Source organism: Cottoperca gobio, chromosome 6 (assembly GCF_900634415.1).
Source record: "Cottoperca gobio chromosome 6, fCotGob3.1, whole genome shotgun sequence".
Taxonomy (NCBI): domain Eukaryota; kingdom Metazoa; phylum Chordata; class Actinopteri; order Perciformes; family Bovichtidae; genus Cottoperca; species Cottoperca gobio.
In genome coordinates this window covers 11,338,470-11,358,451 of record NC_041360.1, presented here as the reverse complement: position 1 = coordinate 11,358,451, position 19,982 = coordinate 11,338,470, and the positions used below count along the sequence as shown (strand labels likewise).

Sequence of the window (19,982 nt, the reverse complement as noted above, 5' to 3'; positions counted from 1 at the left end):
GAGCTGACATCTGTGTTGGGCAGCTGGCGCTGTGAAATGGGATTAGTGCACAAATCACATTTCATACATCACTGGACTCACCTGCCACACTCACATTTAAATATACGTAGATGATACGTGCACTTACTCTCACTGTCTAACCCCCCTGTAGTTCACATTTGTGTGAGAACAATACGTGTAAATGCAAGCACACTCACACACTCCAGTCCCGTGGTATTGGAGGCGGGTTGAGGGGGGGGTTACAGTCTCACTCAGGATTTGCCAATAAGAGGGCTAAGGAGGATAGATGTTCTCTCACTAATTAAACACTGGAGTCTGTAGGGACTGAGCAAAGCCTGCAGCAGTGGCCATGCCCCCGCTCTCCTCACACCACCCCGCAGTGATGACAGAAAGGGCATTCCTGCACACACACACAGCTCATTACATGAGCCAGCTAAGACGGACGACCACACACACACACACATACACACATACATACATTTTTAGCTCATGGATCCTAGAGACTCATATTCAGTGTAAAATGTTCAGTGACTATAGGGCGTGTTGGGTCATGTCTGCTAGAAATGTTCAGTTCGCCTTAGATAAAGTACTGCGTAGTAACTGTATACTGTAGATGCAGCCTTATACTGCACAGACTGCAGTCTATGCAACCAACAGAAATCCGTAGATATACATTACAACTAGTTCCATACAGTATTGCTTGGTTTGAATTGTTCTTTTGCTTTTTGGGTATGCACATTATGTTACTGGCTGGATGTCATCCATCCAATGTTTATTACCTTAAACAGAAGTTGAAACATATGTAGACATGGCGTATGGGGTTGTTATCGTATGCATATTTCTATAATATTGTGTTTTTTTTCTAATTGCAACACTCCTTGTCTGTGTATCTGCACTGAGGGAAACACATCTCATCAACCATCATCCAGAATACAATGGGGAAGCATATCAGGAAAGCAGCGAAGTGTGACAGAGCTGACAGTCTCCATGCATCTCTCTTCCTCATTACAGCCTTTCTTTCTTTCACCAGCTTTCCCTCCCTCTCTCTCTGTTTTTCTTTCTCCTTCTTGTTCACACAAACATACACAACATGTCATTGTGATCACAACATACTGTATTAACTCAAATAAAATATGTTATGCATGTCTGACAGACAACACATTTTCAGCAGAGGCTGATATCTGGAACCTTGCTCTTGTTTCTAGGCACCAAAGCACAAGGACAAAACCCGTGGAGTCTGAAACACCTGGTGTGAGCCTGAGTGTTGGCCAACTGTTTAAGTGCAGGAAACTGAATTTTAATCAACAAATCCAATGATGTGTGAAGAGAAAATAACATAATATAAATCTGCACAGATAAAGACCGAAAGGGATTCAAGAAATATATTTGGTTTGTCTTTAATAAACAATAACTTTATTCACCCTTTCAGAAAAGCTTCAGGAAGTTAAAATATGACTTCAGGCCTCAAACACTGAAACTTGCTTTCCTTTCAGGACCACTTCACTGACACTGTTCTTTCAGAACCACATATACGTATACACATGAGCCAGGAGTTCCTTTCTCATATCCCTTAAATACCGTGAAAATAAAAGCTAACCATTGCTTGTTGCTGACTGTTGTTACATGTGATAAGCCACAAGGGGACCCATGCTGCGCCTCAGTTTATTGTCTTTCTAGCCACGTCACTATTGCCTGCATACTTTGTCAAACTATGTAAATATTTCTTCAGTCACACGCAGCAATGGAATGCCATTGAGAGCGAATGAGCTCATTTAGGATTTTTCCATCGCCTAATTATGACAGCCTGCCTATAGTCACAGTCAATTATTATCAGAACCGCTGGGAAAAAACATTTTAAACACAATTCCATTGTTTGATCCTAGTCACAGCCAAATCCCCAGAGCACACTCATCTTCGCCTGCTCAGAAGATGGTAAACCCCCTTCAGTCCAGATTTAAAGCATACAACACAAATTCGCCCAAATCCTGCTTCACTGTAATCCTCTACTACTATAAGACGAGCCAGGATCCATCTGGCTATAAAAGGATGTTGTACAGTGTGCAGTAAGAGTACATGTACAACTGATTTGAATATAAAATCTAAATGAATTTAACTTGACTTATATATTATTTATTTATTATATTATTTTCTCTTCTTCAGATGTAACAATTCATAATGTTGGCCATACCAACATTGCAAATAATCTATTAGAGAGTATTATGTAATACACAATGTAGATAGATAGATAGATAGATAGATAGATATAGATAGATAGATAGATAGATAGATAGATAGATAGATAGATAGTAGATAGATAGATAGATAGATAGATAGATAGATAGATAGATAGTAGATAGCTAGATAGATAGATAGATAGATAGATGACTAGCTAGATAGATCGCATAGATCGATAGAATAGATTCGCTAGATAGATAGATAGATAGATAGATAGACTCGCTAGTCTAGCTGATAGACCTGCTCGCTCGCTTCGCTAGCTCAGCTCGCTAGCTCGCTCGCTCGCTAGCTCGCTGCTCGCTCGCTCGCTCGATCGATCGGATAGATAGATCGCTCGCTCGCACTCGCTCGCTCGCTCGCTCGCTCGCTCCTCGCTCGCTCGACTGCTGCTCGCTCTCGCTCGCTCGCTCTCTCTCTCTCCTCGCTCTCTCGCTCGCTCGCTCGCTCGCTCTCTAGCTCGCTGCTCGCTAGCTCGCTGGCTCGCTCGTTCGACTCGCTCGCTCGCTCGCTCGCTCGCTCGCTCGCTAGCTCGCCCGACCTAGCGCGCGCGCGCGCGCGCGCGCGCGCGCGCGCGCGCGCGACGCGCGCGCTCGCTCGCTCCTCCGGTCGGTCGGTCGGTCGGTCCGGTCGGTCCGATAGGTAGGTTAGGTAGGTCGATCGGTCGGTAGGTCGGTCGCCTCGTTCAGTGGTAGATAGATGCCGCTCCTACTTAACCAGTACATAATGTGGTGAGCCAAAAACCTCTAACAAAACCCTCTCTGTGTTCATCAGCCATTGAGGCAAGCCGCTCTTGGAACACGCCACCCCTACTAGAATAATGAGCCACTTTACAGGCCTCCAAGTTAGTTCACAGACTCTGGAGCTGGGAAACCGCTAGCACAGGGTTCATGGGGAGGAGGGGCAATTTAATTGTTTCCTTCGTTTTTGTTTTTGTAACCCCCTCCCCTCCTCTCTCTCTCTCTCCTCTTTTAGTTCTGAAAAGGGGGCTGACAAACATGCAATGAAGGGGATTGTTGTGTGTTCAGTTGGACAAGTGGGTGAGGTAAACAAAACTAGACTGGAGGGTCTATCAACTGGGCTCATCGGGATGGGATAGGCTGAGCAGTGGGGAGCAGCATACATGCGGAGGGCGGATTGGTCGGGTGTCCGTGGAGTAGGAGGGGTGAGGGCCGTTTTTGGGGGGAGGGGAGGGGAGAGAGGGTGAGGGTAAAAGGTGCTGAGGGAGAGAGAGCACCGGAAGAAGTGGGTGGTGGACATGGGTGCTGAGGTTACTCTTCCGAGTGTGGGCATTGTATTTGGAGCTGAAGTTCTCATGCATGGCCCGTTTTGGCTTCCTAAAATGTCTGAAAGTGATGGAGCTCTCCGCGATTAAGCGGACAAGTGGCAGTTCTGCTTTGCGCTCCCACAGCTCTGGCTATTTACATACTCAAGAGGAACATTAATGCCGGCCGTTTCCCCAGAGTTGAACAAAGAAGCACACAAACCTGCCTCAGAGGCCCATTACGCACTTAATTGAGGATTTGTGGAATAGTAAAAAGGGGCAAAGGAAGAGGAAGGTGGGTGAGACGGGGAGGGGTAAAGTGGGACACTAGTTTTACTCTGATTCACTTTTTTTTTTACATAACTTTTAGTCTCTTTTTTATTCTGTGTTCCTGGTCAGGTCAGATCTCGGCTAATGGCAGGAGGATCAAATGTTAAAATGATTTCTAGTTCCATCTTGTCATGTCACCATATGGAATCCCCATGTATCATTTAATCCTTTTTGTATTCTCTATTTATCCTCTTCCTCTTAATTCCCCATTCACTGATCCTCGCATTATCCTCATTCTGAAAACTGTCATAAAAGCTTTACTCTATAAATGAAGAATATGAGGAGAAAGGCAGTTACAGCAACTTCTACAAGATACATTAAATCTTTCAAAAAAGCTTGAAGAAGTCAAACAGAAACTATTAATGTTAATGTATTCTGTAAGGTCACATGGCCCAGTTTTTAAAACTGTCAAACATGTATATCTCTCTTAAATTCATACTGCTTTCTTTGATCTTTTATGTTATTGTTATTGTATGTGTGTTGAGACATAAGGTTCAAAGAGCAATGGCATAAACCAAAGGTAGCTCCATCTGATAAGCAGTGTGAATCTGTCAGATTGCATCTTGTGACAATTGTTGCGATGAAGTCTTCTCTTTGTTTTGAACAAATCACTTAATGTGCTTTAATTATGATTCTTTTGTTGCCACACAATGGGCTGATTGTTCTCAATGGCATAGTCTTTGGTGCCAAGGGGAAAAAAACTAAACAGGAGACACCCCCCCCCCCCCCCCCCCCTCCTGTCCCTCTTCCCTTTACCAATCACTCTCAGAGCAATTTCGTGACTCCCCCTGCTGACCTGAATTCCAATGTAGCAGGTGCCAACGGGACGTGGGTGGTTTGGGTTTTCGGGGAAGAGGAGGACGGTGGCAGTGGTGAAGGGGTGGGTTGGATGAGGACTTCACTGTATCACAGCAAACACTGACTCAATCCTCTCTGGGGGCCCCCCTTCCAGTATGTAAATGTTGAGTGTTAATGTGATATTAATTCTATAATTAGCTATTTAGTCCTGTAAAAACTGTTTGAACTCTTTAAATTGGAGCAGAAACAGCCACTAATAACCAAATGGGCTTGATCTATATGTGAGAGGAACTTGTTTATTTGTTGACTGTATGTCAGGATTTGTTATCTTATCTTAGTTATGATGGTATTAGGTACAGCTTGTGAACTTAGTTGGTCATTAGTACACGTGTGTGTTGCTCTGGCCATGACTTTTGACTGCCATAAGAGAGCAAACATGTTCTTTGTACTGGCGACACAGCCATTATTTTCACATACAATACTAGCTCCAAGCAAAAACATGATACATACAGAAAACTGTAAGTATAATTTGAATGTCTTTTATTTATAGAATTGTTTTATTAATATGCTATGTTGCATTTTGCTATGTCTGTCATGCACTGTGAGCTCACCTAGGCAAGTTCCTGAAAACTTCACTTACGCATCAACACAGATTATAAGGGTAATGATCGCTGTCGTCTCATAGCAAAACCGTAGAAATGCCTCGACCATGGCCAGCGGGGATCTATCGTTTTGCCGCCTAGCAGCAGACTCGCTAGTGAATGCCTCTGTTTCTGTTCCTGTGCAGTCACACAGAAGTGAAGGGAGCCAGGCTCTTTGTTTGGTCAACCCATGGGAAAGGCCTCACTCTGTTCTGCTCCCTGAGAACCGAAACACTGATTCTATAGGCAAGACTAAAAAAGAAAGAGAGCATGAATCCCACATATTAGGAAGATTCACACCAGGAGTAAAGTGATGAGGATGGAGATGAATCGCAATTCAAGACCTGAAAAGCAAAAAGAAGGCAAAGGAATACGGGGAAAATCAAGTGCAGAGACAAATGAAATTGGATGATATTAAGGTAATTAGGAAGCACTGAAATGAAATGAAAGAAACAGAAATACGGGAAGAGAAAAAGGAGTATTGAGATCGACGAGCATGAGGGTGGTTAAGAGTGAAAAGAGGAGCTGGATGGTACTTTGGCAGCCTCGGCGTGTTCCCAGGAGGATTACTCAGGCACTAGATGCAACAGACTGCCAGCAAGACCACAGAGAAGCTCCATGAATGGAGACCCACAGCCACACACATACACATCTCTGAGGATGTCTGAATGCATGTGTCCATTTCATCTGTTTCCTCTCCTCCCTCTTTTTTTCCCAGTTCTACTGTCCTTTCCTCTTCCTGTTCCTTTCATTCCAGCTTTCTTCAAACCATCGTTCTCTCACTTTCTATCTTTCTCACTTTCTATCTTTCTCACTCTCTATCTTTCTCACTTTTTCTGCAGCTTTCCCCAGCAGCAGTGAGAGGAGAGGTTTGACTTAGACAGCCACAGACAGGTAACATATGCTCAATCTTCAGGCTGCTTGTGCGGCCCTTTTTACGTCCTCATGCATGGGAAGAGCTGAAAAAATGTCTAGAGGGAGAAACAACCCCACATTCTACACTTCATCCTTTTGCCATTTATCTCTTTTCATCCAAAGAAAGAGTTCTATAGTTTACTGTCTGTCCTCCGCCCCATCGTTTTCTCTCTCTTTCTGTCACTCCCACATATTAAAGCCACTCTCCCACTCTATCTAACACTTCTGGCAGTTAAAAATCTCAGTGTATCTGGCAGAAACTGAAGCCTTTCCACATTGTTCTTGGGTTTTATTGTTTTTCTCAGGCGCTAAACTGAACGGAAGAACATTATGGAGCAGTATAAAATGTGAATGCAGAAAGGAAAATAGGCCAGCACTATCTTCTGCCTGCTTGCTTTCTAAGTTGTTAGATGTTATTTTAAAAATATAGCTAATTCCTAACATGAAAACAAGACTATATGTTGGTCTATCATTCCCAGTCAGCTGTGAGTATTATAGACAAATCCATCCAGTGGATTCTCCTCTTATTAATTCTCATGCACAGCCCATTACTTTAATCAATCCATTAAACTGTTGAGATTGATTGGTAAAATGTAATTTCCACAGTAAAGTGCAGTCAATGAAGAAGCTATATTGAAGCATATTGATCTTTGACTGTTGTGTTATTTCTTCCTTTTGCTATGTATGATATTTAACCCTGGCTCGCATATTTCCACAACTACCCTCCCCTTACCTGTGTGTGTGTGTGTGTGTGTGTGTGTGTGTGTGTGTGTGTGTGTGTGTGTGTGTGTGTGTGTGTGTGTGTGTGTGTGTGTGTGTGTGTGTGTGTAAAACTCACACCAGAACAGCCTGTATTAAACACAACTAACAAACACACATGTTCATGCGTTCATCTACTCTGCCCTGAGTAGCCTACCCGGGGCAATGTCTACCCTAATTAAAGTAACGTCTTCACAGATGGCTAACATAACAGATTACGAGAAATATGATTTTGACTCGTTTCACTGCCAGTGAGAGATCAGCGACACCACAGGGTTTTGTCTGGGCGTGGGAGTACTTCTGTATGTTGTCTTGTGCGTGTATGATTACTTGGATGCATTTATGGGTTTTTAATTTCACAGTTGTCCATGTTGGACTTACAATCATTTACTTCAGAAATATACAGTTTGCTATCAACATTAATTGTTACTATAGCAAGCACAGGTAAATATTGACATCACACAATTGATTTCGATTTGATTTCCGTCGACCAGTGGCCATAGAGAAGAGGTGTTTCCTTAATGAGAGGCATTTATTTTAATTTTTTTTTAAACACCCCCTACAGATTCAGGACATGCATGTATAAATGTAATGACTCATCCTGCCTTTCAGCATGTGTGAGTCTGCCTTAAATGTCTGTTGTGCTCATTCATGTAAGGCAGCAAATGCCACAGTACAGTAGATTAGAGAGCAGCCTCTGGGAAAAGGACAAAAGGCATTCACTGCTTGGACACTTTCAGTTACAGATTCTCCCAGCAATTACACTGAAGGGCAAGGCCTCTTCAGATCACAGTCCTGCCACACAATGCACATGGTACAGCCAGTTCCGCTCACCAGTACAGACCACCAGTGGAAGATAACATACCTATTAAAATCCAACATATACAATCATCTCTAGTCAGAGAGAGAGAGAGAGAGAGAGAGAGAGAGAGAGAGAGAGAGAGAGAGAGAGAGAGAGAGAGAGAGAGAGAGAGGCAGAGAGAGGCACCCCTCCGCTCCAGGTTTCATACATCAGCATGCAGTTCAAGGCGATCAACTGAGGGTGCAACTAGAGCTGGTTTCCATGGTGACATTGATGGTGCTACGGTAATAGTGTGTGTATGTGTGTGTGTGTGTGTGTGTGTGTGTGCGCGCGCGTGCGGTGCGATTGTGTTTTAACATGAAAGAGGGAAAGGGCTGCAACTATTGGCTCAAGAAGTGGGTGGCGATAGAAGGTAATAAGCTTTCGTTGTTGTCCTTCCAGGAGCGTTTGCTAGTTATGTTCTAACTCAGGGAATGCCATGGGCAACTCCGGTGCATAAGCGTTGTGCAAATAAAATATGCAATATGCAACATCCTCTTTCTCTTTCCATATAGACAACATGTTTGAGGAAAGATCAACTATAGAAAATACTGCAAATCAACAATAAAGGAAGTTTTCTTTCTCAGATTAAGCATGTTTACATATTTATTTATTAATCTGCAAGAGCAAGCGTAAATAAATGCATTAGCCTACTGCAAAGAGCCTCAGTGTCTAACCAAGATGTATTGCACTTATGATGTTGCCAAGAAATGCCACAGGTTATTTGTAGAAGGAGATAAGCATTGACTGTTTCTGTGAAGAAAGTGCTTCTAAAGTTAACTGTTATAGGATAATTCAGTTCAAATCAACTTCCTTTTCTTTTAAAACATCCAACAGGAAAACGTTGCGCGTTTAGCTGGAGCAATGCAAGTGGAGCCGTCGGTTCAGTCAAGAGAAGGCTGCTTTCAGCCAGAGATTTAAGAACAATCTCTGAAAGATTCTGAAAAAGGTTTTTATGATAGAGGTTCTACTGTATCTAAAGTGTTGCCTACGGCTGCTGTCAAATGTGCAAAGACACATTTCGATTATTCCCTGTGATGTAATTGTGAATGTCAGGGAATAAAGGTTTACTTAGATCATATACTTACAGCAATTCAATTCCACTTTTATTTGATACATGCATGTCTAAGGCAGTAATCTGTGAAACACTAAGAAAGATGTGAGTAAATGCAAATACTGTATCCAATGTAATGCGATATTACTATGTAGCGCGAGATTATTGTTTTATCTTTTCGGGACTTTTCACTCTAGGTTGTCACCTCTATGACTTAATCTATAGCTATTCTATATATCTATTGAATATGAATACTGCACATAAAAAAACTAATAATCATAAGGGATTTCTGCATACTAGTGTGTTCTTAGTGGTTTACCTGCAAACATGCTCTTGCAGTGCACCTGCAGTAATTTCTCGATAAAGTAATTATATTTATTTACCTGTGACTTGTTGTGATGATAAAGAATAAATTAAACTACACTACACGATCAAGACAAGCTATGCTTTTCCTCATCACCTCCTCCATTGCGCGTTTATGGATGCTGATTGCAAGCTAAAATAAAAACAAACTCAGCGTCTTACCTTTGTTAAAAACCACGATGAAAAAAGTTTTTGGTCTCGTCCCCTTGCAGGGTCTTTTCGTATCCGCTTCAGAGGTGGTCAGCCACAGCGAGCAACAGGGTGCACAGCGGTCCAGGACAGGAGCGGTTCTCAGACCAAACGAAGGGTTTTCTGTTCGTTAAATCCGAGGAGCTCCGCAGCTCAACGATCCCACTGAATGAGCTCTGCCTCACCTCACTCTTCGGTGCTTTACTCCCCCACCCACCTCCGCCCGTTTCCCCCCTCTTTGTCTCTTCAGCATGGGAATGCCAACTCCCGTTGGTTGAAGATGTAGCCTATAACGTACCCATCTCCCTCTTTCTTTCTTTCTCTCTCTGTCTGTCTCTCTTTCAGCCACTCTCTCTTTCACACACACACTCATGGTATTTGTAAATCAGTGTAAGTTGCAAAACCTGTTCATAAAGAGAGAACTGGATGTTCCTTATTTTACGAACATCCACAGAGAATATCCTATTTAACATGCAGAGGGTGTGCTGCAGGTTCTCATAGTCTCTCTGCCCCATTGCACTTTGTGGCTTTGATGTTTTTATGACCTTTACTTTGTTGCTAGAGACATTGGCTAAAACTCATTAAAGCCAGTGTTAAAATTTCCATGCATCCTGTAGTATCTCTCTAATCTGCCAAAGCATTTGTACTGCATGTCTGCATGTATGATTACAATACAGCAGAACATCATCTTAGTTACAACTTAAACTGAAGTACACATTTCTTTGAGAATGTATGGATCCTTATGAACTGAAAAATGTCAGTCAAAACCATGGAGGAGATGGGGCTTGGGGACATTGTTGACTCATGTCAGGTCAGTATGTATACTCATTTAGTATTAATCTTTTTTCCCTCACGTCACTCTGACTGACAAAATGTTGCAGATGTCTTCTGTGGTCTGCATGGAGTCCGGTAACGTTGAGCACAAAGAAGACAACAAGTAATATTCAAGGGGAATAAAAAGGGAAAAACTTACAGCAAATTGCCTGTAAGTAAAGTGACAACAAATCATATTGGGTTATTTAGAGTAACACTCAGTAACACTTTAATTAATTTTTTCTCAACATTGTAGTTACAAAAAGTCGTAATGTAAAGCACAGCAACTAGAATGTAGATTCATGCATATGCTTTTGGATACCATAACAGTGACTTTCAAAGAGATGAAAAGAAGGAAGGTGGGAAAGTAAGAGAGGTGTCAGTATGTCATGTTGTGTTGCCAGAGGCAGGGCAATAAATATTTTGAAGACGTTGCATGATATTGCCAGATTGAGGCTTGACAGAGCAAAGTCAACCTAACCTTCGACTGTCTAAATGTCTACAAGTGTGTCTGAATAGTTAGTCCACATACTTAATAGTATTTATTAAATATCCTCCACCATTCTATCCACTGCTGTGCAAATTAGTTTCATCTGGAGCAGAAATAGAAATAGAAAAATATCAGAATAATAAAATCCGAAATGGCAAGTATTTTGTGATAAAGATCAATTGCAGCTCAGTATCTGTGCACTGCGCTGTGTTTCAGTGCTGGAGGATCAAATATGAATAGCTTATGGTGCACAAGCTCGTCTTAGCACCTGGGCCACTGTTTGGCCTGTACCACTCTATATAATTGTTTCTTACAACAGCAAACAGGAGTGCTGAATGAATCATTTTTGTTAACTTTAAATGAATAGTTAGCACATTGCTACAGTTTGCTTATTAGGGTTTTGCTTCCCATGGGTTTAGCTTGCTCATGAGACAAAAACAATCATCTGGGCCTTCAAACATTTGGATGTAACAGACAGCACTGTGAAGGATAATCAATATGGGTCTGCCAGGACCCTCTTCTGTATGCAAAGCAGCAGGGAACCCAGTTAGGGAATTAATCTTCACCCTCCTAACCGAAGATATTATACATTTTGTTTTGAATGCGAGAAGCTGAACTCTGTGACTCCGGAAGGCAAGGCTTTCCCAACTTACAAGGAGCAGCAAGTTACTTCACCTTTTCCATGGCACGTTAGTCAGTTAACTTCACCATTTTCTTCATTGAATTTGCAGGCTACTGATGTTTTATCTCAGCCTTTCACAGGATGTAACATCCTAACAACACCAAAAGCTACAGATAAAAACAGGACAGCAAAATCATCATCCAAAATCAGTTGTTCTCCATTGTGTTCCATTCATGGGACTTAAGAATTGTAACACGTCAGGCCCATGTGCACTGCAGTCTGTGCTTCTGTCTGTACAGACACTGACATAGATCATTTGGAAACCAAAGATTTGAAGGTTTCATGAAGCTATTGTATCCAATGATAGAATACTACTTTTCACCTTTTTAAAACTGGATTTATTTTACAATCTGGCGTTTTTAATGCATTTTTAAGCTGTTGGAAAGAATCCATGATGTACAGCTACCATTTACATCTGCCCCTGTAGAAAGGGTACATTAACCTGTAATGGCTTGGGCCAGTGTTGATGGTCTCTCAGGAGCAATCAGAAATCCTAGAAGTGTTACGACGATGTTTAAGGGTGATATAGCTGGCATGTCTTCAGAAATACCCCCGGGAGGTTTCCTTTGGGGAGGAGGTTAATGCAAGTATTGAACTGTTTGCTAATGGTACAATTTTTTATAAGAATAGCCAAACTAAGAGAATGTCGCCCCCAAACAAAAGAACCACACCTACCTGCACTGCATATTTCTAGCTGTCTCTTTTATTCATTCCATCTCTGTCTTACTTTGTCTGAATTCACTTCTTGAAGATTTTGATGATATGTAAGATCAGCACATTTCCTCTTTAAATCTTTTCAAGAGACAGCATGAATATTTGTGTGTGAGTGCTGGTCAAACATTAATAGAGGCGTGTCCATTGCAACTAAAATCATAAAGTAATGAAGTGAATTAGAGTCCTGCTCAGGTAATCTGACGGCAGACCATACCCTGCCCACATGCATCTGATATTTCCTCCTGTTAGGCATCTGTTTACTCTAAACAGCAGCAGTTCTTGGGTTTCTTTGACTTAACGTAAAGTAGATAATTAGACCTGTGTGTACAGGGTAAACACTGATGTCACGCTGCTTTTTGGTACACACAGAAATGTAACTTGGATGTGTAATTCACTCGTACCAAAGGGCCATGTAGGTAGATGCCAAATTGTGCCCTCATACATGTTGTCCTCAAATGTCTCTCGTTAATCACGTTAAGCCAACGCCTTTACTTAAGGCCTCTCAGGCTTTTAGACTTGCAGAGCCACTTCTTGTTTTTGTGTTGTCTTTGATAACATTGGCTCAAATCATACTGAGCACAAAGACATAAGTGTGATGCAAACAGAAACCCCACCAGCATCAACAGTGGCTCCATGGTGCTGACCACCTCCCTCCACGTGTCTATCTCCAGGCTGAAAGACGAGAGGCAAACTGATATCCAACTGGTGTAGTTTTTAGATTTGAAAAACATTAAAAATTATATTTCGTCAGTGTTATTGGCCTTGGTATATGAGGTTGCATATCTATTGTGAAATGTGCCATATATTTTTTTTAATATTGATGTATTGGTAATAAAACACGATCATAAAAATAACTTCCGCTAACAACAATCGATCGCTGCGCTGAGAGCATCCACTTCGGCAATGTTCAGGCGATGACGTCACAAGTATAATACAGCCGCCACCAGTGTTTGTCTGCGTTGAAGCGTCCAGCAAAGACTGCTGTCAGTTATTATGAGAAACAATGGACAAAAATCGATCGGCAAAGATAATTGTGAAGCGATGTGTTGTATGGAGATGTGGGGCCGTCTCCAAATCTGGCTAAGGGATGTTTCTGTGGCCAAAAGATGGTAAGATGTTGCGTCTATGGATAAGTGAAGTGCGTCGAACGAGGGAAAAGTTTGCTGGACCAGGAAAACCGGGGTCGATGAAACCAACGATATGTGGGCAGCACTTTGAGAGATCGTGTTTTCATCAATCAACGATGGTCACCAGGGAAATTCACCAATCCTTCAGAAAGTACAGACTGTACGTCATCTGTACATTACAGTTGTAGTACCAGTAGACCTGCACATGACGTGTTAAACATACAATCACCACATGCATGTACATAATTCAAATATTGAATTGTTTGATGTTATATAATTTCTCTCAAGAAATGTTCAAGAAATGGCTCAAAGCAGGTAATAACATTTTCTACGACATCTTCAGTAAAGCAAAGTTATATGCAGTGAATAAGTAATATGTTTTCGATGACTGACCATATCCTATATCCTTTTTCGATTGTGTATCTTCAGATTCAGTGCCAGCACTAAAGCTGAATAACATAAGCTTTTGTCAGAGATGTCAAGAAGATGTCACCTTCACAGCAAACCTACGGGGTGGAAGTATACCACAGTATAGTCAACCAGTTTGCCCCAAAAATGTATGCATACTCGTACACTGGCATGTATTGCAGGTAAAGTATAATATGAATCCCATCGGACAATACTAGAGACTTCTAGTATCACATAGTACACACATGCAATACATGTATTTATATTGTAGGTTGATCCTAGCAGCACTGCATTACAATGAAAACTCTGGCAGGAAGCGTGCCAAAACCAGTACAGGACAACTCCAATACACTGTGAAATTCCCCAAAGCAAAGAAAGGTGGTCATGTAGTTAGACGTGTGATTACAGCAGCTTCATATGGTAAGAACTCTAAACATACACAAAGTGAATCTTCTTTTTAGAAATCCGGATGTATAATAATTATACTAAAATGAATTGTACAGTTTTACCAGAATAATGACAAACATAAAATCTTGCACAACTTTTTATTTTTTGCAGAGTATGTTACTGAACTCTTGACCGAGACTCTACGCTTGTGCCAAGACAATGTTGATGAGGAACCTTTGGAAGTTCCAGATCCACTCAGCATTCGGTGGGAAAAACCAAACAAGAGGGATGCTGTTGTGCTGTATAGAAGCAGATTCAATCACTGAACTGACATTGTGTTTTGTTATTGACTCTAATAAAGTGCTGATACTTGAACGACGTGTAGTTGTCAGATGGAAAACGTAGCACAGATCTTGTGAATGGCACATGATGGCAGTCTGTGGTTCTTACCAAGTATCTCCCAGCAGAATCTCACCAGCTGGCGGTATGCCACATAGTGATACATTCTGTAACATACAAGATAATACATCAATGGTCATCACTTCAACCTTATTTGCTTATTTATCTATTTATTCAGTGACAGAGTGACCATTCGACTTCCCATAAATACATCAAAGTTTCTGAGCTCTACACATTTGTGCACACAAGTAACTTCCTCATTACGTGACTGATCACCTGCTTGTTGTCTGTCCCTCTTCGAATACCTTTGGTAGGCTGTCTGCAACACCCAAACATCCAGACACTTTGATTTGAATCCTGGGTGATCTCTTATGCAGGTTATGTTTGCACCATGTCCCATTGAATTCCTCCATGACATCCTTTTCTTGGCGGAAGCTCATAAGCCTGTTATGGTCGTACGGAGGTCGGGTCTATCTAGTAGCAACTGTTTACCCATTTCACGTAATTCTCGTAACTTCCATGAACATCTGGTAAGTGTTCCGGCTACTATAGGCAGCCGTTAGACGGTCAGTATACAGACTATACTTTATAAAACAACACTGTCCTCCGATCTGTTTGTTAGCTAATAGCTAATGCTTTATATGCAGCCTCGTAATATATGACGTTTGACATCAGACACAACGATAGAACCTCAACCGCAGAAACTTCGAGAAAGTATCAAGTTATCAAGCTTTACAGACGTCGATGTGTCCAAGTAGAGAAATAATTGAATACTTAGCTATCGAGCATTCAATAACAATTCAAGGAAACCAAGCTATCGACTCGATATAGGATAGCTAGTGATTTATTTACGATCGAGGATCATGTTACGTTTTATTATGATGTATTTACTATATATTGAGAAGTTCTATGAACTATAGTCAAATGTATATACCTGTCTGTGTTCTGTTGCCGCACAGGATCTCCGCCAAATCCAGGATCACCGTCACCATCATCCGCATGTTCGCTCCCGTCTGTGTCTCCATCTTGAACACTGTGTCTCGCGCTGCTCTGTTTCCACCACGTTCAACTCGCCCGCATGATCTGATTCCACGACACAGGCATCCTCTTCAATAAAGTTCTCCTCTTCTTCAAAGTGCAACGAGTCTATTGACGACTCACTGTCACTCGATTCTGTCGAAATATCCGAGCCAGACTCCGACATCGCCACGTCTGCCGCTTCTGCCGTGCTGTCTGTGTATACTGGTGGACTGTATTCTACTTGTGACGTCAGAACACGGCGTCGGGTGTTTCCGGTAGCAGCAATGTAAACATCGGTGGTCGACATACTAAATCATGATTTATTAAATACTGCGATCATTGTGTCATAAATAACACATCATTTTACACCACAAATAGCATTTACTATCCTCAGTAGAAATTCATGTTTATCATTTCGTAGGCCCTTTAAGTTAAGGTTTTGAGTTTGATATAGTTTTATCTATGAGTAGTCTGATTGTTAAGTGATTAGTTCACAAGTTTTAAGTCTGTCTTAAAACATTCCTCAGGTTGCTGTTTGAACATTGCAACATGTTTTGCTATAGAAATCCTTTGTGTTTTCATATTGAACTGCAGGGGAAAGATAGTAAAAACTACCTAATAGCACCTGACTTGTTGAATTGTTTTAACTAAACTCTCACCATCTCTTCTTCAGTTTAGTAGCAGCAGCTTGAATGCATGCAGGCTTCCTGCAGCTGCTGTAGGAGTCAAACAATCACAGCTACAATAAATCATATTACTCTGGCTGTGCAATTCAGTCATAGGCCTGCATATGGATGAAAACACAGCCGGCGCTTTACATCAGTAGAGCAAAATTGCTTTGTGTGTTGAAACATGGGTGTGTTGTATATTTATTCAGGGCTGTGAAGTGTATAAATCGCTATCTTCCGTTTTATATAGCTTTATATGGCAGGTAATGACTGAATAATACCCGGCTCTGTTTGGATACATACTGTATGTATTAGAGGGATGAAGGGGCTGGAATAAAAATGGTTCTGGGGTTAGCAACTGGGGGAGTTGCTAAGGGCATGGCTGGTAGAAAATGGGATAATATCACAGGGCAGTAAACACATTGCTGCCTAAAGAATAAAGCTACAGATCCCACCAAGAGACCACATAGATCCCCATTAATGAGGCATACATGAACTATTGGATAAAATGAGCCAGTGCTTTAATTACCTACTAGTTATACGAAGGTATATTAATCCAATGCACTATTTACTCCCCCTAAAAACTTTTCCTTCATTAAGTATTTGTGATGCATTTTTAAACCCTTACATTTTCAACAGGAAAGACACCAAACTGATCTTTTAAATGTAAATGATTCAGGACATCACCTCAGCAGTCCCACATTGTTATGACCAGAATACTAACAACGGAGCTGTGTGTGGATCCTGAGTGCCAAAATGCTTTCGCTCAAAGGGTTCTTCTCACACAGAGAACAAACCAATGGGCCCATCAGCCTAACTGGGAAACTGGACTGAAACCTAAACATTTTGTGTAAGTCTGGTGTTAAGTATTTTGCCCCTCCGCCTCTCCAGTGTTAACTATGGAGTTCTCATGGTAGCATTTTCTCATCATTATCCAGGTACTTTACTCAGGGTTACATCTCCGTTCCCAGGACAGGACAGGACTTGGTTAAGTGTTGCCCTGTGAGCTAACCAGGGCCTGTGAACAGTCAGTCTCCCAGCCCAAGTGGAGAGGACTGTCCTCTGGGAAACATGGGACAATACTAAGCTGTTGTTCAGCTTCAGTAAATGGGTGAAGGAAAGACAGAAAGTCTTTGATAGATGTTGTTCTTTTGGAGTGCAACAAAGGCGTAGCAGTTTTGCATTCCAATTGTGATCCTATATTATTACCATTAAGTGTTATAAATGCTTTTTGAATAATAACAATAATAGAAAGATAAAGAAAAATAACTATATTGTAATTTACTTTTTTTTAAGCGCTTTTGAAAGAAAAATGACTTTACAGCAATAACAAATGTAATAATGTAACAACAAAAAAAATGAAAAGAAGAAATTAGTAACAATTAATTGAACTGAAATACTGCCTAGACAGGCTTTATTCCTGATCTATTTTTTGGCCTATTTTTTCAAAAGTCTAACCACCATGTTAAAGAGCAGCTGGTTGAGGAGGAAAGAGAAGAAATTCAGGAGAAGAAACCGATGGTGAGAAAATTAGACCTGGGAAATGTAGAGGCACAATTGCTCTGACGACCTCAGGCTATGCTCAGAAGATTTTAGAAAATCTATTTTATATTCGGGGCCCATCCAAATCCTGCTGCTAAGTAATAAATACAAATGTTACATTGGTTAGATCATTTATGAGAGTGAAATACTCCCAAGAAAAGTGTTATGTAATCCAGTCTTTTCAAGAGTCTGATGTTGTAGAGTCTACAATGTCGACTAACTGGTTCGACAGAAAAGGGAAGAAACTAACGTAAGGACATGTATGACCTTGTCACTTAAGCACAAGAGTCTGATTGAAAGCATTATATTGGTATCCATATTAGTTCATGATCCATTTTTTGGTATTATCCGCACAAGGCCACAAAGACACTGCCAATATAAAAGCACGTATTCTGTGAGAGAGATATTGAGATACAATTAAATATTTTCTTCCAGTGTGAACTTGTACAGGTATAATTAAATATTTTCTTCCAGTGTGAACTTGTACAGGTATAATTAAATATTTTCTTCCAGTGTGAACTTGTACAGGTATAATTAAATATTTTCTTCCAGTGTGAACTTGTACAGGTATAATTAAAAATTTTCTTCCAGTGTGAACTTGTACAGGTATAATTAAATATTTTCTTCCAGTGTGAACTTGTACAGGTATAATTAAATATTTTCTTCCAGTGTGAACTTGTACAGATATAATTAAATATTTTCTTCCAGTGTGAACTTGTACAGGTATAATTAAATATCTTCTTCCAGTGTGAACTTATACAGGTATAATTAAATATCTTCTTCCAGTGTGAACTTGTACAGGTATAATTAAATATTTTCTTCCAGTGTGAACTTGTACAGGTATAATTAAATATTTTCTTCCAGTGTGAACTTGTACAGGTATAATTAAATATTTTCTTCCAGTGTGAACTTGTACAGGTTCACAACTCAACATACAGGTTGAACTCAACATATTTGAAAAATCGCTTCAATACATGACGGACAAAAGCGAACAGAAACTTTCTTTGTTATTTATATTGCTTGAGTAGGACCCTCACTCTTTGTTAAAGCAAGAATGTTTAGTTTTAAGTTTATTTATTTTTGTTTTGTTCTGTGATAACACAAATAGAAATGTTTGAATATTGATATATCCCTAAAGGTTTCTAATTGAATCTTGTATAATTGATTAAGATTGATTCCTCTATATTTCAGTAAAAATATATTTATATATTAAAGCAAGTGTCCTTCCACAAGCCGCCTCAAGAGAGAGCCCCTTGCCTGGCGTAGGTAGAACATATTTGTCAATTTCATCAAAATGTTTATGGCGCATTGATCATGTGATACGTGGAAATCATTCTTCAATATGTTTCATATCAGTTTTGGGAGTCAAAATCATCATCATCATTTCCAGCCATAGCAAGAAGCTTCTGAAACATCTCCGATAAAGTGATGGTACGCATGCCAAGCGCCAAATGACAGACAGTTAGATAATAGCAGCTGGTGAACAAAGAGGAGAATTTATCAGCGAACGAGCCGAACATTTCTCTCAAGCATTGGTGGGGACTAAAACTGACCTTAAAGAGAATTGATATTCGATTTAAGGTTGTCATGTGCCCAGTGGGACGACTCCAAATGAATAATGATGAAAAACAATTAACGCAGCATTAAGATTCTACCTAATATATTTGAACACTTTACAGGCTGGCTCCTAGTTTTATTTCAGATTTATTTTATTCGCTGAGGCAGCTTATTATATGCTCAGCCAGGGCTCTATAATGTCAAGTTCCCTCATCTTTGGCGCTTCCTGTCTGAGGCTTAAAGATTGGGAACATCTTCAAAATAAATAAACAAATCTGAAGAAAAAAAATTCCTTTTATTAATATTGGCTACAATTGTGTTTGTATTAAGTGGATTTAATCGTTTCTTCTTGTTTATTTTGATTGAGTTTTATTTGAGTTCATTTGTATAACTCTGCCTGGCAAGTCTCATTGGTATAATTTGGGAGAATTGAAATGTTTTAACTTTAATTTACTCACGTAAAGCAGATTGTAATGTTTAATTACCAAAAAACACCAATTTAGGACGCTCCTCTATTTATGCTCCCGGGGATAAAGTAATAAAGTAATCTTTATTGCCCTCTTTTGGAAGTCAATATGAGCTGCAGCTTGTCTATCTACGTAGACTCACTTCTGAATAATAGAGGAAGGTCAGAAAGGAAGTAATTGATTTATTTTGAGCACAGAAAAGGGATTTGATCTGTGAATAACATGCTCTGTTTATGGTATTGAAAAGTGTGCTGCTCTGACCTGAATTAATTTACAGTGCAAGCCCAGTGTGCTTCATAGAGCAAATACAAGGTGTTTCTTT

The 19,982-nt window shown here is 40.5% G+C and overlaps 1 protein-coding gene across 1 annotated transcript in view; it reads right to left on the bottom strand.

Annotated features, from left to right (window-relative positions):
• The window catches only part of slc1a2b (solute carrier family 1 member 2b), a 32,209-nt gene extending 22,575 nt beyond the window's left edge, over positions 1–9,634 (bottom strand). The window contains exon 1 of the mRNA XM_029434678.1: positions 9,360–9,634. The gene's annotated coding sequence lies outside the window, so the exon portion shown is untranslated. The remainder of the gene's footprint in view (positions 1–9,359) is intronic.
• Positions 9,635–19,982: the final 10,348 nt, after the last annotated feature.